We start from the raw sequence: 25,620 nt of genomic DNA, 5'->3' as shown, positions 1-25,620 counted from the left end.
ATCGACATCCTTTGAGGTCTTAATATGTAATACTTAATTTGACCTTATTTTGACTCTTAATTTGACATTTAATTGGACACTTTGAATTTGACCTTGTACAGGACTTAGCTAGCACTACATTTGGCAGTGATTTCAATGTACATACACATCAAGGTGCACAAGATACTACTAGAGGAGATGAGCAACCTTATGTACGATATTTTATTAGATGATTATTTAATCAAATTATAATTATTCATTTTTATTTAATAAAAAAATAAACACGTGTATGTGCTCATGTTCGTTATATCATGTTTCTTATCTTGTATACAGGATGGCACAACTCCAGAGCATATAGTACATGTAGAACAAGTTACTGGAGTTGATGTGCACATGCATACCGTGGTAAGTTTGTAACTTAATTTATGAATTCCAACTGTATTTGCTAAATGATTATCTTTTTATAGTTAATCAAGTATTTTAATATTATTTTTTCCTTGTATAGTATGAGATGGGTGGATTTGGTCCACGTCCCGGGGAGAAGAGACCACGAGATGTTATTGATGATAGCACTTAGATTTTACTATGTATTTGGCTCTGATATGATGTACACATACTATTTTATATGATATGTACTTTTTTATGGACTTTACACATTTGTTTACACGTGTACATACTTTTTAACATTGTATATATTGTCTTGGATGTGCACATACTTTATATATATGGATAGTTGCATAATAGGATTGGACCATATATATATATATATATATATATATATATATATATATATATATATATATATATATATATATATATATATATATGTATGTATATATATATATATATATATATATATATGTATATATATGTATATATATATATATTTATATATATATATATATATATGTATATATGTATATACATATGTATATGTATATATATATATATATATGTATATACATATATATATATATATATATATATATATATATATATATATATATATATATATATATATATATACATACATTAGATATTATGTGGAGTTCATCATGTTACCATTCAGATATATATGGATTATGTGGACTTGAAATTTTATTTATGGAACTTGTGCTTAAATAACTTTATATGGATTATGTGGACTTGAAATTTTATTTATGGGATTTTATTTAAATAACTTGTGATTAGATAAAATAAAGGTGTACATTGTGAACTAACAATGATGATAAGACCAAAGTATCAAAACATATCTTATAATTATAACATATTTTAAACTAAATTAAAAATTATTAATCATCATATAGATATGCAAAATATATAATCAAATATATAATTACCATTACAATAATAATTATCATAAGAGAAAAGTATCAAAACATAGGTTTAAATATGTAATTACCATTTCAATAACAATGATGATAAGAGAAAAATGTAAGGAACAAAGTAGGTGGTATGGTGGGGTCCAACAAGTAGAACCAGTGTGCTATGTATGAAATTAAATATACCCCATTGAATATATGATATATTGAATAGAACTTGATTAAAACATAATTATCTCATTCATAAATTTGACCAATAGACTCTCATTTATTTATATTACACAAAGTGTAATCAAGTAGACCTATCTAAAATCTTTGACTTCATCTACTAAGGGACCTGCAAAAAAAAACATATCATATAAAATACACAATCATAATTCAACATTCAAGTGCAAGAATATTACTTTACTCAAGTAAAATTTAAAAATTTAACCTTAAACATATTTGTAAATGCACAAATAATAATATTCATTGATGTCATGATTAGTTTTTATAATGAGGATGCATTCAATTTAAAATACAACATAAAGCATACATCATGACTCTTCAATGGGAGTTACCTTAAGGATACAAAACTAAATAACTTACTTGTAATTATTCAAAATGAAATATAAAGTATGCACAAATAACTTGGTTTTCATTGATGCCTTCTACTTGTGGTAGACCTGAAACAAAATTACTAGATTAAGGGTTAAAATTATAACTTACTTGTATATATTTATTCTGTTATACCATCTGCATCCTCTCTCTTTTGAAAAGAATCTATAATTGTCTCGTGCTCTTCCGTAGAGAGAGTCCATAATTGTTTATTAGCAGGTCTTCCATGATATCTATCCAATTTTATATTAGTTGCCACTACCAAATGCGAGTAATGTATAATCTTCTTCTCTAATTCATAATCTTCAAATGCGGTAAATCCATTATTTCTTGTTAGATATTTGCGTAGCTAGGTGCCAACAACAACCACAGATCCTACTGGATAGTCATAACCATCATCATCTACTCAAGGAGTGGTTAGCTTATGTTTGGCTCTACACATCGAGCCAACCAATACTCTGTCCCCTCTTCATTGTCCTCTGGTGCAACAACAACATAGACATGTCCTGTGCACAAAACAATTTTATTTTAATATTTAATGAGATAGAAAAATAAATAAATAAATATATATATATATATATATATATATATATATATATATATATATATATATATATATATATATATATATATAGTAAGATTTCATATATGTACTATTTAATAAATCAATAAAAAATTCAAAAACAATTTTACCTTGTTGTATAAGATCTGAAATTCGATCATAGTCATTTGATGCAAACATGTGGTCCATATCTTCATCAGTTCTTTCATGTGGATCATTTGCATCTATGGGTGTCAATGATCTTTGTTTTCATTCTTCAACCCATTCTTTATTCTCACAAAATTCTCAATCTCTAAAAAACACAAAACTTACAAAAGCAAGCAAGCTCCCTTGTGAATATAGTCCATGTGTTTGAATTAGAACTCTTAAACGAATGCCATTTATTTGATCCAATGATGGTATTACAATCATGTCGAATAGGAATACTATCTTCCTCTACCAACCAGAAGAAACGTCGAATTGCAGAGTTCTCAGTTGATCCTTTTGACAACTTTGAATTGCACCAATCTACAACTGCACGAGCATCTCTTAATTTCACTCCATCCTCAAATTTCAATTGTTCTCTAGCAAGAGTTTTTTTTACACAGGCACTAGCTCCATCGTGTTCCCCCTTACCAAGTCTTGCTTCAAAAAACTCCATAAATGTTGGACATTGGTTTTCTTGTGAACTCTGTGTAGCCAATAAAACATTCTTGCATTTTTGAATTGTCCAATGTAGTTATCTGACCATATCATATGTTGTTTCATGTCAATTTCTCTTTCCTTAAGATTATCATGAAATGCCTCGGAGCAATGCTGAAAAAACTCTGATGAGTGTAATCGATTATCACTAACATAGAAATGATACTCCCTCAAAAAAATTATGTTATCTTTTGTACTGTCATGGTCGTGTCTATATATAATGTGCACAAATATGGCCACTTGCACTGAGTTGTAGTATTGTGATTGAGTTTCCTCTTGTGGTTTTAGAGTATAATTTTCTGCAAAATCCACAACTGATACTATTGTTCCAACTGGAATTGTGTTCTTGCATATGCGAAACTGTCCATCAAGCCATCGGGCATGTTGGGAATGTTTCACATATGTTTGAACAATATGACTTTTAAACTCACTGATAAGTGCATTCACACTATTATGTTTTGTAATCAATTCTAAACGTTTCCCCATCTTTCCATCCTTTAAAGGGTATTATATATTTTTAAATCTCTTAACATCAATCATTTTTTGTCCAAACTCAGATGAAAAATGTTCATGTGCAAACATTCACCTATCAAAGAATAGTTCCCACATAAATTGCAAAGGTCATAAATGCATGAACTGGAAAGAAATAATTGCTCATTAGGTGGTTCACAAAATAAACTTGCAATAAAATCTTTTATAGTTTCAGGTGGAACATAAACACCACAATCTTGCACAAGATCATTACCATGCAATATACAACATATATAACGAAAAACATCATAATAGTAACGAAACTGAACATTTTTATCAACAACAAGATTTTCTTTGTTTATTGATTTTAACATACCAGGGTTTGCATTTTTCAAATGATCTTTGACTAATTCGTAAATTCATTAACACAGATTCATCACTAAATTTTTAAAGAATTCAGTTTGAGTCATGACAAGAAGATGTTTTTTTTTTTTATATTCACTATTGTGGAATCTGGAGGTGTCCTTGCCGAAGCAAGACTAATCCCCCAGTGTGTACAACCCACTCACAAGGTAGCAACACACACAGAGTTAACACAGCCGGGGACTCGAACTCAAGACCATGGGGAGCATACCCATGCCTTAAGTTGCGATCCACGATCGGGTGAGCTTTTGGATGACGATCATGAATTTTTGATCCCAGGCTTAATTTTAAAACATCTCTAGTATTTGATGAAACTCTAGTGTTATCATGCCAAAATTTTGCGATTAATTGTTTAGTTTCATCATTTAATTTCATGTCCGACCTTTGAAGTCTACCACTAAAACTCCAACAATGGTTTAGTGGATCAATTTCAATTGTGTCTCTTCTTTTGGCCGCTCTTAATAAGGTTCTATGATGTAAGTTTAAATAGCCACTTATGTCACTTAACATACTTTTACTAACAATTGTTTTGTAAACTGTAGCAGTTGTTATAACTCTATGTGCCGCATTCTTGTCTTTAGATCAACTTGTTTCTTTGATAGAATTGATGGCACTGGCAACAATAGATACAACTTGCTTATATGATTCATCTTTTCTTTTTGGTTTTGCATAAATACCTATTTTTTTTATTTTACGCATTTTTAACATTTTTATTAATTGTAGCATTAATTCACATTGGAATCCTAACTTTTTATTATAGAAAAATTGTTTATATAATATGTTCGCACGTGTTCTGATTTGTCTCCAAGAAACTAACCCATTAAGATTATCTAGCACATTGCTATCAATAGTAAACAAATTACATTCATTTTCTTTCAGAGAGGGTGGTGTAATATTTTCAATTTTTATTTCTTTTTGTATTGGTGTATTAAATTTATATCCAGCTTCATTTAAATCAGCAATTTGATTGGTATCATAGTCTTGGGGATTTAAAAACATACCAAGATTTGCATCCACATAAACATTTGCATCAACAGTCATACCCGTGTTTGGTTCTACATTTCTTGCGTCCATCTTGATCTCTTCAATGGTCTCATCTGCAATGGGCATTGAACTAGATGCTTTAGTGTTATTCAATTGTTGTTGTTGTGATCTTCGATCTCTTTGGCATTTTGCCTCCTCTCTTTGTGCTTGAATTTTGTTTGTTGTCATTGTCTTCCTTTGTTTCTTTTGTCGTTTCTTAGAACCCATCTTTACAAACTCCTCTTCAAAAAATAATATTTCCTTTTACCCAGTTCTTTTGAAATTTGTGTAAAAAAGATTTTAAAAAGTAGTGCCAAATGTTGTAAAAAATATTTGTCAGTACGGATTCCAATGATAATCTGGTAATTTGATGCAAACTGTCCTTTTTTTATAGTAACGGTAATTTAGGAACGGGTCCTCCTTTTGAAAATGGGGGTCCATTCCCAAAACCAACGGTTAAAAAAAGGAACAGGCCCCCATTTTCTCGTTCTATAGAAGTAGATTCCACAACCCGCCACTTGCCTCGAGATTAGGTCCGACATAGGCCTGTTATGGCCACACCTGAGACATGGACCTGCAAATTCAAATCTCCATGAACAAAAGCACAAATATGAATGTCTGAAATAGTTTACGTGCCTCTAATTAGATAATTTTTATACGAAATTAAAACCCATTTCAAATTATACTGTCTAGATTATAAATATATAAATTTATTTAAAAATTTATTATTTTAACTATTTTTTCATTTAATTTATACTAAATCGGGTCTATAAACTTGAAATATTAACTAATTTTGTTAATTTAATAACTTTTTTATTTTAATGAATTTTGAAAAAAAAATTATATTTCATCAATCTACACAAAATTATTTTCTATTTAAAAAAAAATTAAAAAATGTTAAGTTTACATCAAATTATGTGGGCCGTACACGTCAAATTTTTAAAAAGATAATTACGGTCATTAAAAAATTAATTAAAAAAAAAAATTTTAAAAAAGTACATAAAAATATGCTCATCAATCTTCAGTGTGTTACAAACCATTTCCCAAAACGGTTTGAGAAAGTAATTTTAATTGTGTCAAAAAGTGTGGGTCGTACACATGCATGGTATGGTCCTGAAACATACATTTTTAAAACATAGTTTTTAGAACTCCATTCAAAAAGTTATTTTTTATGATGTAGGTATTAAAATAAATTACATATTTGGAAAGAAGACTCAGATGGCTATTTTTTATATTAGTGACTTTTTCCAAGATTCAATCTCCAAATGTTTCAAAATTTAAGCTCAAATGAGACAAAATCTAAAAATTAGGGAAAACACTTCCACTTTTTGGCCAAAAATTGGACTCGGCTTCTTCCATTGACCCTTAATAAAGGGATAGAAGGGAATGGTCAATATTGGTAAACATTATGTGGGAATTACTAAATTAAGGTTGGAAGTGAGAGGAGTTCACCAAACAGGTTGTAAAAGAAAGAATGGCTTAACTTTATATTCACCTTAGGACTTTGGGGGCAAACAAGCCCTCTCTTTAACTCATGCCTTGCATTCTAGCTAGCCAACCAACACTATAATTAAATTTAGAATAACTCTAGTTCCTTTTAGGCCATGTGATATGCAATAGCAATCTAACGTATGAGAATGGGTAGCAAGTTTCTACTTATAATTCCTTTCTTCCTTGGTATGATTGTATACTTTCCATCGGCTGAGTATTAGCTAAAAGTATATAGGGAAAGGAAAGGTTAAAATACATTCTTTTCATCCTACCATTGTTGGATCTATATAGGTGAGCCATAGAGGGAGTTAGGTTTAGAAAATAATTCTCAAATTAGGAATTTATTTTTAGATATATTGCTAAGATGAGTACAGGTGATGAATTTTATGACAATGGATGGAATCGGGACCTTATGAGGGCATAATTTGAGGCCATATACCTCTAATACATAGGCTAATCCTCTCCATCCAACATAAGCACCAATTGATAAACTTTATGACTTCTTAAAGAAAAGCTTATTGATAGTCAAGAAAAATAGTATTCAAGGAGCATATTGTGTTGATGGACTATTAGTCGTGCCACTTAGATAGTTAGATGGATTCTACTAGGAGTGGGTGGGTCTTAGGGCCAATGACAAGACAACAATGGAGGTTTTTGTTTATATATTCATCTATAGAAGGTAAGGAAAATATATTTTCTAATGAAGAATAGGTAGATAACAAACCACATAAACCTCATAGTATAGTTATGTTGCATCCTAATAAGGAAAATGGTCTTTTAACTTATTAGTTGTAGGTAACACCTTAGGTGAATGGTCATTGGGGAGTTGACCTATTGAACTTTAGACTAGTTGATTATCTACTCTCTCATCACAAGCTACAAATCTGCTTAAATGAGGATAGGGATGGAATCCACTATGCTTGGGATCATATTGCATCCCAATGCAAATGAAGAGAAGTTAGGGACATGGTTATGTTAGGATTAAGGTGTCATCTATCTTATACATCCTATTGCATGGTTCCAACATCCTTGGAAGTTGTCTTAAGGCACTTAAGGTGTATTGAAAAAATAATTTGTAATATTTAATTCTCACTATTGTTTGTAATACATTTAGGGATGATGGGTTCCACTAGCAGCAGTAAAGGTGGGTTGTGAACATAATTACTTAATCTTATTCTCCCCATATGTGGACACCTAGAATCTTATCATGTTCATTACTTAGTGGTGACGTGTCAAAATCGGTGTAAAGTGATAAGATGTTGTTTGAGCATGATCAAGGAGCGAATTTCTTGGGAAACAGTGAAGTGCTTAGTAGAATGTGATTAGGGTTTGACAGATTATCAGATCGATATGTGGTGATGTGTTATGATCATTCAACGACTGTAATTGTCTTGAAATTTGTTGTAATGGTCTAAAATGATGATCTGTAATTATTTGTAATGATCTGATATGATCTATGATGTAAATTCATTGTAAGTTAGGGTTATGTAACCGACCTAGTTGAATAGTGTATTAAGGTCGAGTTTGAGAAGAGATTTTGTGTCAGTGATCAGAGAAGAAGAGTGTGACGAACCAGATTAAAGAGTTTGCATGTGAGAAGCAAAGATTGAGCTGAAAAGGATCTATACTAGCAAGGAGGCAGTGTTGTGATAAGCTCATTTACCTATTGTTCCCTAACAGTTATAGCAATATTAAAATCCCTTTACCGAGTAGGTCCTAACAGGCCTGATATTGTAAATCCCTTCACCGGGTGGCTCATTAACTTGAGTTTATACCCTTTAGCAATGTTACTCCTAACAGGGTTGAGGTTAAAATCCCTTCACTGGGTGACTCCTAACAGGGTCTACTCCTAATCAAGCATTATTGTAAAGCTCCTAACCGAGCTAGGCCTTTAACAAGGCGCATTCCGAAAGAGTGCAAATTTTGTGGGTACCAATTCCCACCGTGGTTTTTCCCATTTGGGTTTCCACATGAAAAATCTCAATGTTCACATGGTGGTTGATTTGTTTATATGTGGATTTAATACTATTACATTGCTTACATGTTGATGAACACATGAATGAGGAGTTTGGTAGATTTGCTCTAAGTGATTGATTGAGTAGTTATCAGTACTGGTTATGATCTATTTTTTAGAAGTATTTTCAGATTGATAAAAGATTTCTTGTTTGACAATATTTAACCTCTTGTTCGGTGATTTTGTTCCTTTACCTTATGATCATGTGTAGTGAAAAGGTTTTCATATTGGATAGGTATTGGCATCCTAGTTATATGGAGAAACACCGACTTAGATTACAAAATGGAGTTCTTATGTTGGGTTCGTGGTTTTAGCCCATGGCTGCAGGCAATTGTTGAAAGATAAGCCATTGACCTCTTTATGAGTTGTGGAGTTGATATGTTTCAGATGTTTTAAGCTCTTGAATTGGTTTTCCTATTGAGTTGAATTTTTATCTTCTTTTTAATATGCTAGTTTGTAGATATTTGCTTATCCAATTGTTCAGATGACATGCTTAATGTGAATGTCTAGATATTTAAGTGGATTCAAATTTACAGAGGTTTGCAGGTTTTACATGTTAACTAAAATCTGTGGTAAGATTGTATTGAAGGTGTTCTAAATGAAAACAATTATAGACTTGCATGCTCGCTGGGAGGGTTCTTATTGACCTATGGTTATTCTTATGTGGGTTTGTTTTGCAAATCTGATCTATTATTGTTTTTTGTGTTAGAGACTTGGAAATCCACATGTTATGAAATATGTGCAATAATTTTGGGTCCACTTAGGGGCATTGTCATTATACGCAATTCAAAATTTATGCTTTTATATAAAAATTCTAGGAGTTTCTCAATAGTAAACTTTCTACATTACACAAATTTAGTTCATTATAAGATTTGATATTATCAATTCGTGTGACATCTAGATTTATATTTAAGTTATATCATTATCGATTATTTTATTATTTTTAATTCATAATTAACATTTAATCACTCATTCAACTTAGGGGTTTAATTGCATGAAGTTTTTTCATTCATTGCATGTTTCTCTAAAATTGGTCTCTTTCATATCATGATTTAATTGAATTGGCAAAGATAGAATATCTTCATCTATGTACTTTAATATTTTATTTACATGAATTGTCTTATATATTCTTTTTTCTTCACATTCTTAGGTTTGTGCTCCTTCAATGTTTAAGTTTTTGGTTATTAACTTCACAATATATTGAATTATCTATCAATCTATAATATAATTGGTTCAAACAATGAAAATAAAGATGAAAATTTATCGAACTTAAAAAAAAGGTTTAAAGACATTAAAATAATCATTCAAATTATTCAAAATAAGAATTAACTGTGGAATTATCAAACTACTTCCTAAGGATGGGGACAAGTCCCTTATCAAAAACTAGAGACCGATAAACACTCCTTAACGTTTCTTACATAATATTGGCCAAAACTCTAGCGATCAGATTGGAAAACATTCTCCCTAAATTCATCTGCTCCACACAAACAGGCTTTATCAAAGGAAGATATATACTGGAAAACCTAATTACCAGCCAGGAGGCCATGGAATGGGTGAGGACTTCAGGAGAAAACACAGCCATGTTTCTCCTAGATTTTGAAAAAGCATACGACAAGGTAGAATGGGGCTTTATTCCGACTATGTTAGATGCTTTTGGTTTTCCAACAGAATTCTGTAAATGGATTATGGTTTTTCTCAAAGACGCTTCAGCTCAAGTTGAAGTTAATGGATCCCTAACTCAAAACATTTCTCTAGGCAAGTCCATTAGACAGGGTTGCCCCTTAGCCCCTGCTCTCTTCCTTATTGCAGCTAATGCCTTGTTCTACATTCTTAGATATTCTACCATCTCTCCTAAAGTTCAGGGGATCCAACTTCCAAATGGGGAAGAATTGATCAATGCACAGTTTGTTGATAATAGAACACTCTTTCTAGATATCAGTAAACATAACTTTGAAGCCCTAGAAGGTAAAATCAAATTTCTAGGGGAGATTTCAGGAGCTAAAGTTTCACAAAGCAAATCTACCATGCTTGGATGGGAGGAGCAACCTCCAGACTGGTTGCAGCAATTTGGGATCCAATGGGGAGGACCTAACAAGATAGTCAGGTACCTAGGAATTCCATTTGCAATATCCCCATCTCTCAAAGAAATGTGGCAATGGGTTAGAACCAAAATAGAAAAAAAACTTAACAGATGGGATAACAAATATCTTTCACTTGTCGAGAGAATGCAGGTTTGCCAAAAAGTTCTATCCTCTTACAACATTTATTACTCATTAGTATGGATGTTCTCCAATTACCAAATCCTAGAAAAACAGAAAACCATCAGGAACTTCCAGTGGTCTGATGGAAAAGGTAAAAAGAAAATGCATTCTATTAATTGGGAGTGGTTCCATAAGGACAAGAGTCTAGGAGGGTTAGGACTTAAGGACTTGAGGATCCAAGGAATTGCTCTTGCAGCAAAGTGGATTATCCAGGCTCTTGATGGGAACGAACCGTGGAAAGTGCTAGTTAGGAATAATATTTTGAAGGCCGTACCAAAGAAGGCCAAAACTTGGAAATCCCTCCCTTTCTGTGACCTTGTGGTTGGAGACTTCGAGGTATCAGTACAAGGGTCCAATGTCTTCAAGTCTATCTGGAAGGCCTGGAGTAGTGTTAAGCCCTTCATCACCAACTTTAGAGTCAACAACAATTGTATGTCCATATCAAATTTAAAATATATACACACAATCACACACAAACTAAACACAATTTAAACATGCCAAAGTATAAACACACACAAAGTGAATATTAAAGTTCAAAGACACCTCATACTAAAGTACAAGCATGCAACATTATTGTTAGTGAAAATTCAAACATACTCACGCATGCCAAAGTACAAACACAAATAAAGTGGTTACCAAAGTTAAAACACTTATTACACAATGTTCATTTCACACATAGCTTGTTCAAACATGCAAAAGTTTATACACATACAAAATAACTACTAAAGTTTATACACAAAGCTAGTTCACTTCACATTTTGAGTTTGTTCAAACATACCAAAGTATACATACACAAAAGTGGTCACACACCTAATTTAAACAAGTTTCACAAAAATTCATTTTAACCACGCATCACTTAGGTTCAAACATGACAAGGTACAAACACATAGAATATGAATAACACTGGCTCTCTAGGGGAACGAATTAATAGTGGGATTATCAAACTACTTCCTAAGGATGGGGACAAGTCCCTTATAAAAAACTAGAGACCGATAAACACTCCTTAACGTTTCTTACAAAATATTGGCCAAAACTCTAGCGATCAGATTGGAAAACATTCTCCCTAAATTCATCTGCTCCACACAAACAGGCTTTATCAAAGTAAGATATATACTAGAAAATCTAATTACCAGCTAGGAGGCCATGGAATGGGTGAGGACTTCAGGACAAAACGCAACCATGTTTCTCCTAGATTTTGAAAAAGCATACGACAAGGTAGAATGGGGCTTTATTCCGACTATGTTATACGCTTTTGGTTTTCCAACAGAATTCTGTAAATGGATTATGGTTTTGCTCAAAGACGCTTCAGCTCAGGTTGAAGTTAATGGATCCCTGACTCAAAAAATTTCTCTAGGCAAGTCCATTAGACAGGGTTGCCCCTTAGCCCCTGCTCTCTTCCTTATTGCAGTCGATGCCCTGTTCTACATTCTTAGAGATTCTACCATCTCTCCTAAAGTTCAGGGGATCCAACTTCCAAATGGGGAAGAATTGATCAATGCACAGTTTGTTGATGATAGACCACTCTTTCTAGATATCAGTAAACATAACTTTGAAGCCCTAGAAGGTAAAATCAAATTTCTAGAGGAGATTTCAGGAGCTAAAGTTTCACAAAGCAAATCTACCATGCTTGGATGGGAGGAGCAACCTCCGAACTGGTTGCAGCAATTTGGGATCCAATGGGGAGGACCTAACAAGATAGTCAAGTACCTAGGAATTCCATTTGCAATATCCCCATCTCTCAAAGAAATGTGGCAATGGGTTAGAACCAAAATAGAAAAAAAACTTAACAAATGGGATAACAAATATCTTTCACTTGTCGAGAGAATGCAGGTTTGCCAAAAAGTTCTATCCTCTTACAACATTTATTACTCATCAGTATGGATGTTCTCCAATTACCAGATCCTAGAAATACAAAAAACCATCAGGAACTTCCTGTGGTCTGATGGAAAAGGTAAAAAGAAAATGCATTCTGTTAATTGGGAGTGGTGCCATAAGGACAAGAGTTTGGGAGGGTTAGGACTTAAGGACTTGAGGATCCAATGAATTGCTCTTGCAACAAAGTGGATTATCCAGGCTCTTGCTGGGAATGAACCGTGGAAAGTGCTAGTTAGGAATAATATTTTGAAGGTCGTACCAAAGAAGGCCAAAACTTGGAAATCCCTCCCTTTCTGTGACCTTGTGGTTGGAGACTTCGAGGTATCAATACAAGGGTCCACTATCTTCAAGTCTATCTAGGAGGCATGGAGTAGTGTTAAGCCCTTCATCACCAACTTTAGAGTAAGCAACAATGAGTTTATCCATGGTACTAGATCCATTTGGTGGAACCTCTTGCACTCATCCAAACCCTTGGCCCTCACTCAGGGGTGCTCTACCAAAGCATGGCCGGCAAAAGGCATCTGCCTCTTTAAAGATATTATTAAGGATGATAAGCTACTGGATTGGGATACCCTTAGAGCTAGATTTAACCTTTTGAGTTCCCATAAACGCACATATAGTATGTTACAAAAAGCCTGTGAAAAGCTCTTGCCCAAGAAATGCAAAAATGATATAGAATTTTCTAAGGATCTTTTGTGGAATAATGCCATCTTAGTTCATAATGTTAAAAATAGTGTTATTTATAAGACCCTAACATATGATGAAGCAATAATTTCTCATGTTAACAAGCTGTGGTTTGCAGAATTTTCAGTTAAACAATGGCAGAAGGTGTTCAATAGGCTCTGGAGTAGCCATGTCGCTCCTAAAGAGAAATGTTTTAAATGGTTGTTGATTTTAAACAGGTTACCAATCAGAAAAGATCATAACAGCAGTGATATTTGTAATATTTGCAGGGTTCTTGAATCAGTTAGACATATATTTTTTTATTATAGCATTGCTAAAGAAATCTGGTTATTATTTGGTATTCAATTTCCTGTTCAATTCACTGTTCTTGAGGTTATAATTGGATATATTAAAGATCTAAAAAAGGACACTAACCTTTTCTAGTATGTTCTTACTTCTGAGATTTTATGGCACATTTGGAAATTAAGAAATGAAGATAAATTTCAGGGCTCAAGTAGGGCCCTTACTGAGTCTTTTCGTGGACTCGCCCTTCATTGAATTCTCTTGTAGGTATCAGTGACAATGAATGTAGAGAAGAACAAGTTCTTCAGATTCATAAAGGATGGAAACGCAAAGATGTTCCTTCACGAGCTGGAGAACGAATATAAATGGAAGAGGATACTCAAAGGGAAGAAAGAGGTGGACCTGGCTCTAGAGACCGTGCAAGCAGAGGTGGCTAGAGCGCAAGATCCTACCCAAGATCAGATTCAGATGCTCACAGAACTCCTTGACGAAAAACAAGCCGTTTGGATGGAGGACCCCAGGGGTTGGACCACATGGATGGATACTCCTCAGGAGAAAATTCTACAAGGATAATTGACATATTTCATGGATGGATGCTCCACATAGTGACTCCTTTTTTGAATTAAACATTAGAGTATTATATGTATAAATTTTTACATCTTTGTCTATATCTCTTGGTAAAACTGTTAAGAGGATAACGAATATAGGAAGAGGATACTCAAAGGGAAGAAAGAGGTGGACCTGGCTCTAGAGACCGTGCAAGCAGAGGTGGCTAGAGTGCAAGATCCTACCCAAGATCAGATTCAGATGCTCACAGAACTCCTTGACGAAAAACAAGCCGTTTGGATGGAGGACCCCAGGGGTTGGACCACATGGATGGATACTCCTCAGGAGCAAATTCTACAAGGATAATTGACATATTTCATGGATGGATGCTCCACATAGTGACTCCTTTTTTGAATTAAACATTAGAGTATTATATGTATAAAGTTTTACATCTTTGTCTATATCTCTTGGTAAAACTGTTAAACTTGTGAAGGTTGGACCTGTTGTCCAGGTTGAAAAACTGCAAATGTTTTTGTAATAGTCTTCTCTCCTTATAAGCAATATAAAAAAAAATAAGAAAATAAATTTAATTTAAAATATGCAAAAAAAATCATTCAAATTCTTCAAAATATGAAAAAATTTATCTGTCCAATATTTTCAAATTAAAATGTTATTTTAATTTTTTACATAGAAGAAAGAAGTGGGATAAATTAATCAAACAATTATTAGAATTCCTCAAAACAAAAAACAAAAAAATGTTTGTACATCAAAGAATATGAAGTTTTTAAGGATTTAAGAGCATGTCAATGTTAATTAATAAAATTCACGTTTTAAATAGTGTTATTTATTTTCTACATATGTAATTAATTATAATGTACTCACATTATCTCTTGCTTTGAAAACTACCAAACCCTAAGTTTATTTAAACACACATGCCACAAGAAATGTCAAATTCTGAAATTGACATGTTTTAAATATTATTATTTATTTTCTACATATGTAATTAATTATAATGTACTCACATTATCTCTTCCTTTGAAAAAGTTTATTTAAGAACACACATGCCATAAGAGATGTCGAATTATGAATCAATACACACATGACACAAAGGGAAATACCAATTTTTTTAACACAATTCACACAAAAATGAATGCATAATTAGTTTTAAAACATAAAAGTGATTGTGTACACACGCACGCGGACACACAACTAAACTGAATTACAAAATTTAAACGCACTACACTCCACATAAATTGAATTCCAATGTTTATTTAAACATACACACATGGAGTGTCCATGCTAATGTTTATTCAAACAAAAATTGAATGTTGATGCTAAATACACACATAACAAAAATCGAATTTATAAACTATACAAAACTGAAAAACATGCAACACATTGGATTCAATTCAAACATGACAAAAACAAATGCATCACTCAAAGTTAATGTCAAATTTAGTTCAAACACAAAACACACTTAAAGTTGACATCCAAACGTACATGTACACACACACACACACACAATTAATGCTTCACACATCCACGTATGCATGCACTATAATACTATGAACATCAAAGAAGTTTTTTTATACATACATTCCATAGAAAATAAGATAGAAAAAATGGATGTCAAAGTTCTTTCCAACATACGCACACTACAATGAAAGTTGAGAGTTAGTTCAAATAAGAACACATAGAAGTAAATGCCAAACTTAACTTTCAAACAAAAACACACATACAAACAAAAAGTGAATTTCAAACATACTTCACACAAAGTGAATACTAAAGTCATAAAACAAAAACATTCTAAGTCGAAACATTGTGCACATAGAGTTTACTTGAATATGAGTAAATTTAAGGTCACACACCACACAAAATGAATGTCAGATTTAGTGAAAATACACACCACAAAAATTGAATATCCAAATTAACTTTCAAACAAAGACACATAAGAAGTTCATTAAAAAATGACAACATTAAAACACACTCCATAAATTAAATGTCAAAGTTAATGTGAGTACCAAATTTGAAACACACACAAATTGTATGTCAATATTAAATTTCAAATATATACGCACAATCACACACAAACTAAACACAGTTTAAACATGCCAAAGTATAAACACACACAAAGTGAATATTAAAGTTCAAAGACACCTCATACTAAAGTGCAAGCATCCAACATTATTGTTAGTGAAAATTCAAACATACTCACGCATGCCAAAGTACAAACACAAATAAAGTGGTTACCAAAGTTAAAACACTTATTACACAATGTTCATTTCACATATAGCTTGTTCAAACATGCAAAAGTTTATACACATACAAAATAACTACTAGAGTTTATACACAAAGCTAGTTCACTTCACATATTGAGTTTGTTCAAACATACCAAAGTATACATACACAAAAGTGGTCACACACCTAATTTAAACAAGTTTCACAAAAATATACTTTAACCACGCATCACTTAGGTTCAAACATGACAAGGTACAAACAAATAGAATATGAATAACAAAATTCAAACATGCAACAAAAGTGAATCTCAAAGTTAATATAAGGTGAATGAAAGTTAAAACACACATACACATGCCAAGTATAAAATATAAACAAAGTGGTTTTAAACCACACACAAAGTAAACATTCGAGATTACACATGTTAATGTACAAACACACATTGTGAATGTCAAAGTAAAGTTAGTACACTCTTCATCCAAAGTGAAATTGAAAGTTAAACCCAAATGCACATTCTAAAGTATAAATATAAACAAAGTGGTTGTAAACATGTTTCACAAAAAGTTACTTCAACCACACACAAAGTAAACACTTAAGTTCAAACATGTTAATGTATGCAAACACACACACACAAAATGAATGTCAAAGTTCAAACACACTTCAACACTAAATTTCAAACATGCAACATAAGTGAATGTCAAAATTAGCACACTCTTCATACAAAGTGAAAGTAAAAGTGAAAACACAACTTACTTAAATAAATAAGTGAATTCTAAAGTAGCAAACTTTTTACAGTCAGTGAATGTGTAAGTTCAAATCCAACCACATACCACACAAAGCTAGTTCAACTACACATGAAGTAAACTTAAAGTTCAACCATACACAAAGTAAATGCAAATGAAGTAAACACAAAAAATTAGTTCAACCACAAATGAAGTAAACACAATAAATGTGTAAGTTCAAATCCAAACACATACCACACAAAGCTAGTTCAACTACACATGAAGTAAACTTAAAGTTCAACCATACACAAAGTAAATGCAAATGAAGTAAACACAAAAAATTAGTTCAACAACAAATGCAATCAAAGCGAAAGGCAAGTGTCAAAATTTAGTCAAAATGGATTAAATATAAATTAATGCCAAACTTCAAAACCATGTTTCAATAGACAATAAGTAAATCAATGTTCAAACACAATTACACTACAATTCACTACATGACATTATAATTGAAGGGCATTGTCATACTTAAATAATTAAACTATGCTAAGATGTCATATCATTAAATATGGTGAAATTAAAAAAAATTAAAAAATATTGAATTTTATGCAATAAAAAAACATAACCAAAAAAAGAAAAACATGAACACTAGAATGAAAACAATGGACATGGCCAATGACCATTCCCCACAACCTTGGGAAGGGGGGCACAATTCAACCCCTTCCAAATTAAAATTTGGCATTAAACAACAAATTTGTTTACATATGAATTTACAAATACTGATTTTAACAATTGATTCAAAAGTACAATACAACAAATTTGTTTAAATATGAATTTACAAACACTGATTTCAACAATTGATTCAAAAGTACAATATTTTTTTCAATTTTAAATATTAAATGTTGCATTCAAACATTTCTAGAAAATACAAGTCAAACACTCAACTCAACCATGATTGAAATTTAAATCAATCCCCCTGCCAATGTACTATACAATATTTAAATATTTTATTATTCAAATTAAACTGACATAAGAAAAATCAATAAATGAATTTAATGAAAATACACAAATAATGTTGCAGATTCTTTTACATACACCAAAACCTTAAAAAAAATTTAAAAAAAAAGATTAAATTATAAATCTTTGTAATTCTGATATACAAATATACAAAATGATAGTCTAGACAAAATATAACACTTAAAAAGCACTCCTCTATGTCAAATGTCATAAAGCATGCCCCACCCCCTTGTTAATGAAGAACACAAAATATGTTTAAAATTCTTCTCTACAGAAATGTAAAAGCCATGGAGAGTGGCAATGACAATGAAGTATTTTGAAACATAACTATTGCGATACTCTTATTCATGGCCCAGTAATATCCAGAATTTTTCAAAATATTATTTAAGTGAGGGAAAACTCACCTTGGAAATACCAATAATATCTAAATTTCTGAATGATTTTCTATGGTAATACAAATGTTTGGTAACCATGCATGCAAAATGCAGAACATAAATAAGTTAACCAAACTATTTGTAAAATAAGAGATCGATACAAAACTCATCTGTCAGAAGTTGTATACATGCAAACTGTAAAAATAAAATAAAAGGGGTAACACACCATTCATTTACACAGATAAAAAAGTCGACATGCATGCAAAATGCGGGAGTATGGTCAAGGTACAGCTTATAATGCTTCAAAATAAAACAAATAGAATAAAATGATTTCAGTGTATGCACAAAATGGATTTGACAAAAAGGCTATGTTAATAATGCAGCAGCCGATCCAAATGCACACAAAGATATCTTAATCTTAAATTATGTTGGGGGTTTTGAGAATGTATAAGAATCAATTACAATTACGATGGCACGCCTGTGATTAAAGCATTGAGCAACATTGAAAACATAAAAGTATAAAAACCCACCAAAAGTCATGCAGAATGAGCATTGCAAAACAGAGAGTCGTTTACAAAACCCAACAGATTTAAGAGAACAAAGAGACCAATATAAAAACCCAATACATTTAAAAGAAAATGAAACCCCATATACAAGAAACAAAGAAATAAGCTTACCTCGACAACATGGTGACCAAGATATGGTGAACGTATTGGTGGGGTGAGGTTTATTCTACTACTGTTATAATGGTCGAGCGGAGTCAATCTACGGCTCTGCCCTGTTCAGAGAAAAAATATTAAAAAGTTAATATATAATGCCTTCGAGTGTTAAACTAGTTGATTGCTACATGCTATGTAGAGGATGCCAAATTTCATGCTTCAAACTGAAAGTGTTGTAAAGGATGCCACTATATCTAACTAGAATTACTAACTCAATTCAGATAATTAGCTTAAAATTTTAAACAGTAATTTGAGTAACAGTAATTTGAGGTCTACCTGACAAAAACCATCCTCAGACAGAGAATCATTATCTACAAATTTATTTCTATCCTCCTGCATTTTTTATCTTTGTTTGTAATTTGTCTAGCTAATTTCTGAACTATGAATTAACGGTACCATCTACTCTTCTATCCTCATTAATGCCTCTACTAAAAGTTCCAATTGATCTTAGATAAGCATTAAAGTCATTTGGATCCTATCAAAATATATGGAAGAGCTTTACCTAGTTGAAACTTGAAAAGTCTATATTACTGGGAATGGTGATGTTGCATTTTTTCAGGGGATCTACCTCCCGAAAATCCCAGCAAATTGTTGAAAATTCCAAATTCCAAATGTCTTGGCTGCAGAAGATTTTGGAATGAGGATTTGGAAGCACAGAACTCTTTTATCTGTACTGGAAACTTGCAGGCTTGTAGAGTGAAGATATTTTGTTAAGCCTTGGATTATAAAATATGTTTATGCAGATCTCGTGTTGTCTATGGTACTATCTTTTGTAATATCTTGCTGTATTGACAAAATCTGAAGAGCTAAAAATACTTCGTAGTAAACAATGATTTTTGGGATTATTATTAGAGAATAGTTTGCAATATATTCATTTAAATGAGTAATTATTTGATAAATCATAAATTTTGAAAAGTGTAATGTCCTTATTTTGAAATAGAATTTAATAATATAAATTAATAATAAAATTAAAATATAAAATAATATAATTAAATATTATTAAAATTTTATTAAGTTAATGAATGGTCAAAAGACAAAATGAAAAGTTGTGACTCCTTCAAACATGAAATATAAAAGAGAGAAGAGATTCTCATTTGAAAGGGGATAATTTGGGGAATCAGAAATGCAGATCCGATTTAAATAAGAAGTGCAGATTTGATTGTGAAAGGTTGTGTCCCTTTCACAGGGCAGAAATAATCCCCTGCTCTTCTATCTTATCTGATCGATGGTACAGCTGAAAAGGAAAGGAATCAAAAGCATCCAATATCATCACCATCGATCAGATAAGATAGAAGAGCAGTTAATAAGAACTGGCTCTCACGTATCGATCAAGTTTAAATTGCAACCTGCCATCAGACCAAAATCAATTGCAGAGACTAAACATTGATCTTTTCACAGCTGAAAAAACATAACAGACAAAAAGAGGTTTGGGATTGAATTATACTGTTCAGTGAAACTATCATACAAATGTCACATAATAAGTTAAGTAAGAAGATGATCTACCAACAGTAAATAATTAAATTAAACTACGGCATGAATTATTTCCCACAATTTCATACTCCTGCTGAAGAAAAATTTCAATGAAGTCATAGGTTCAGAATTAGCTAGCAACAAGAGTAAAGCACAAGATCAATGCAAAATCAATTGCAGAGACTAAACACTGATCTTTTCACAGCTGAAAAACATTACAGACAAAAAAAAGGTGATCAAGTGAGCCAATGATCATCTAACAATTCTAGCCATAATGTTCAATGTCATGGATGCGTGGTCCTAGGACAAGTTAGTTCTCAACAATACAGACTAACCATGATGTGAACGTTTACATAATCCCAAGTGACCTATATTTTAGAAGGCTAAGTACAACCATAGAATATTCCTAACCGTTGTTATATTTGCTCCATTAATACTTGGTACAGTCTGTGGATAAATGATGGGTTTTAGAGCTGGTGGATTCTTGAGTTCGAGACAGATTTTTGCAGCCTTTTAAATGACAATATTGGTTGCGAGTTGAAATTTGTTTTCAGGTGCGAGTCAAGGAATATTTCAACTATTTTGGAAACTGTTTTGCAATCTTTTAAATGAAAATATTGGTTGCGAGTTGAAAATTGTTTTCGGGCACGAGGCAAGAAACTGCTAGTATAGCCTAAATCTTCACCTTTCCAATGTTTTTCCTGATTTATGACCCTAATCGAATGGTCAAGTTACTTTGAGTTAAGTTCAATATTTTTTTATTTGTCTTAGTCTACGGTGTTCTTTGGCTTGGAAATCTCACGACATTATAAACTCATAATTACAATATTTGGCCCACTTTCCTCAAGCACAATTCAATATACAGTTTATATATTAATTTCTCTATGAAGTGTAAATATCAAAACCCTAAAAGCTAATCTCAGCATGTACTTTAAAGAGAAGACAAAACACGAACATGAGTATACATGTTCGGCAATCACTTCAAACCTTCCATTAAGGAGCCCATTAAATTCGTTTTTAAATTACTCAAATGAAACCCATGTTAGCTGAAATTTTAGAAATAAAATTCACAAGTACAAAAAGTTGCTCTAAAATCTCAATGCCGTTATTCTGAAAGGTAACCCTTTTCTCAGAAAGCAAACTAACATGAAAACCAAAAAATGTTTGCAAATGGTGCAGAAAAACATGAAACGTTAAATTTGTTGAGACGTGGACCAGCTAGGACTCGAACCTAGGACCTTCCATACGCTGCTGGAGTGCTCTACCACTCAGCTACTGGCCCCTCTTGGACCAGTCCATTGTCGGTCCGGGTGTGGCTTATTCTCAACACCAACACCCCCCTTAAGCCACACCTCTCGTGTGCTTGGGGCTCCTAGCCTAGACCTGGCTCTGATACCATATTGAGACATTGACCAGCTAGGACTTGAACCTAGGACCTTCCATACGCTGCTGGAGTGCTCTACCACTGAGCTACTAGCCCCTCTTGGACCAGTCCATTATCGGTCCAGGTGTGACTTATTTTCAACACCAACAAAATTACTAATCCTATATAAAAATTAACAAGAATTACTACCGAAAAGAGCTCCTGACAAATCTTCGGCAGCTATTCTGCCAATAATAAGTTTAGGAGCTAACTATATAATAGGATTGTGAAACCCTGTGCATATTGGAAATTTCACAGTAGCATAAATACATATATAAATAGGTATTCTATAAGGAAAAATAGATAAATACATAGGGTATTCTATATATCGTTGGGATAAATTTTATAGTAGCATAAATACATAAATAAATAGATATTTTATAAGGAAAAATTCATAAATACATAATTATTCTATAAATCGTTCGAAGTTTATAAAGACAAACATAGGACACTGACTGTTGGGGGATTCTCATTAATAAATCCTATTCTCAAGCTTAAAACCTCCCTCTTTTGAATAACTCCATCTACAGTTACAGGGGATTTGACTGAATAATCCCTTATTTATTTATTTATTCATTTATATTATTTCTACAATTTTGAATAGTAATAACACTAACTACTTGCAAAATACACACTAGTTATCATTCCTTCATTTTATTTTTGCAGTAATTGGATTCAGAATACTATTAAAAAAACATAGGGTAATATGTATATTTATCCCCCTCCCACACATAACATGTAACACAAACTGCCAAGATTAACTATTAGCTTACTAAAATAGGGCATACAGATACAAAGTTTATATAATAGCATTGCATGATATTCAAGAGCTCCAGTATTACATTTACAGCAACCAAGTATTCACAGTAAGGGGATAACTTCTTTCACCTATAGATATATTTATTTAAGGATGTAAGGTTGCAAATTGTATATGTTAGAATGGAACAATGTACTACAATGTAGGATAACCACCTCTACCTTTGCATTCTCATCTCAATTCTGTAAAAATATCACAATTGTGACTACTGAGATGGGAAGAGATCTGTCCCCAAGTGACGGGAAACATAAGTTGTTGTACTGGCTTTTGGGTAAGAATGTCTATCTTAGAAAACGGAGGAAATATATTATAATATTAATACATGTAATGCATTTGCAGTGTAAATTTGATGGTAGGGAAACCTTTTATGTCGGTCAAATTTGTTTACAGGAACCTAATTTATCATCCATTTCGCTTTTGCCACAACATGGCCATGGAACATATTAAAAAAAGAATCTATAAAATAAAGTTTTTATGCTATGTAACAGTCTCAAAATAAACATTCTGATCACAATTTTGTCCACGGAATTCCTTGCATACAGGTGCTAACGAGCAAACCCAGCTATTCCTCTTTTGCTGAATACCCAAAATCAACAAAAGAGGACACAAGAATCTCAACCAAAACCAAAACAGTCCTCATTAACAAAAAGGGAAGAGTATGATGATGCATCAAATGCATCCGTCAAATAGGATGACAAGGTTGTCAAGCCTCTGCACAATATCCTCAGCAAGAGCCAAAATACTTGCCACACAAAACCTAGTGCCATCATGGCAGAAATAGGACAAGAACAAGTCAAACAGACACAAACAAAGAAGACTGAGCACCAAATGGAGACGAAAGGAAATACAACTTGGCCTGAACAAGAAACAGAGGAAGCCCCTACACATAAAGTAGACGAGCGAGAATCCGAAATATCTAATTAAAAAAATGGAGGATGAAGAAGCACAAAGAAAACAGGTACTCCAGGAAATGCACCGTGAAATTCAGAGACACCTTCGAGAAAACAAGCGCACAATTGGCAGAATTGATTGAAGTACACATCAAGAACCTCGAATTCAACTGAGCTTAGTCACTAGATGAAAAAATGGCTTCCTACCACTCTGCTTAAAACATAGGCAACTGTAGCTTTGAGTATACATTTGACTCCAATCAAATTCGTTTTTCAATTACTCAAGTGAAACCCATCTTTGATGAAATTTTAGAAGTAAAGTTTCACATAAATACTCAAATGTAAATGTATTTGCTCTAAAATCTCAATGCTCTTATTCTGAAAGGTAACTTAAGTCTTGACAAGCGTTCTTGTAATTTCTAAACCCTTTTCTCAGAAAGCAAACTAACCAAAAAAAAAAAAAAAAGATTACAAATGGAGAAAAAAAACCTGAAATATTAAATTACTAATCCTGACAAATCTTCCGAAAACGTCTGCCAAAAAGGGCTGCTGACAGATATTCCGCAGCATGCAAAGGGTTTCTCTAATTGGAAGAACAAGCTTCTCTATGATACATCATTTTATAGTTTGCAATTAATTCTCAACTCTATTGATTTTGCTCATAACTAAATGCAATGTACAATGCGAGTAGAAATGCATATATTCTATTTAAAACAGGATACATGAATCTTATTTAGTACAAAATACATACATGTTTGAATTTGAATGCATAAATTTTCTTATTGCTGAACTCATAACTTCATATACGTGTATTTTTCCTTATAGAATACCTATGAATTTTTCCTGATAGTACCCTACCCTAACAATTTCAAATCCTATACAGAAATCCAAAGAGGGTAGAGAGAAGAGATATTTATACCGTTCAACTGAATGGATGGAGAAATTCAATAATATAATATACACCAAATTCCCTTGTAAATGAACTACTTGAAACATATAAATTCTTCAAAATGAAAGAAAAAACAAGAGAGCAGAGTATAAGATGTGCTCACCATTTTCTGTCCATAACTCCAATCAGCCACTCCAGAACGTAGAATTCTTGCCGCTGCCTACCTCCATGCCCATCAAAAATGACGCCCCACAGAAAAGAAATACACAAAATACCAAAACAAAAAACTGCAATTCAAACCCAGAAAGCAAATGAAAACATGTGAGTATAAAAAGTAAAAATTACAAACTCAGGAAAGCAAGACTCAGAGGCATGGCCACACCAAAAAAAATTAAACTTAAAAAGAAAACCAAAAAAATGAAAGAACAATATAATCTGCTCTGCTTCTCTAGTCTATCTCCTTTTAAAAGAATTGAAATCCTGCTTTTTCCAACGGTAACACGATCTGAGTGCCGTTATGGCACGTTGTGAATTGAATCTGGACAGTTATTCGTAAAAATGGATTGAATCTGCACTTGTGTCGTTAGAGCACGCTCCTCTGAACGTTTGAAATCGTTCGGAAATCGACTCAAAATGGATTGAATCTGCACTTGAAGTACAAATTCCATTCCCACTCGACACTACATTACTTTTCTTCATATTCGTTTTCTGAGTGCAGTGCAGTTCGTAGGGATTTTTGGGCGATGTTCACTATTGGGCTATCTCTCAGTTTTTTTTGTTTTTTTTTGAAATTAAGTTTCGTATTATATTTTATTATTTTAATTATGTAGATTAAGTTATAATTATAATTAGATAA

General features: G+C 32.5%; 1 long non-coding RNA gene across 2 annotated transcripts; it reads right to left on the bottom strand.

Annotated features, from left to right (window-relative positions):
- Positions 1–1,434: 1,434 nt before the first annotated feature.
- LOC131858039 (uncharacterized) lies at positions 1,435–25,500 on the bottom strand. Of its 2 annotated transcripts, XR_009358842.1 has the most exons (3): positions 24,928–25,500; positions 19,234–19,334; positions 1,435–1,638 (listed from the first exon to the last, which is right to left on the bottom strand). It is a non-coding gene; the product is annotated as an uncharacterized LOC131858039 (long non-coding RNA). The 2 variants fall into 2 exon arrangements; XR_009358843.1 differs by lacking the exon at positions 1,435–1,638 and having other exon boundaries at positions 18,456–19,334.
- Between the last annotated feature and the right edge of the window lie 120 nt (positions 25,501–25,620).

Source organism: Cryptomeria japonica, chromosome 9 (assembly GCF_030272615.1).
Source record: "Cryptomeria japonica chromosome 9, Sugi_1.0, whole genome shotgun sequence".
Classification (NCBI taxonomy): domain Eukaryota; kingdom Viridiplantae; phylum Streptophyta; class Pinopsida; order Cupressales; family Cupressaceae; genus Cryptomeria; species Cryptomeria japonica.
Note: the sequence above shows the minus strand (reverse complement) of the source record. Positions and strands in the feature narration are given on the sequence as shown.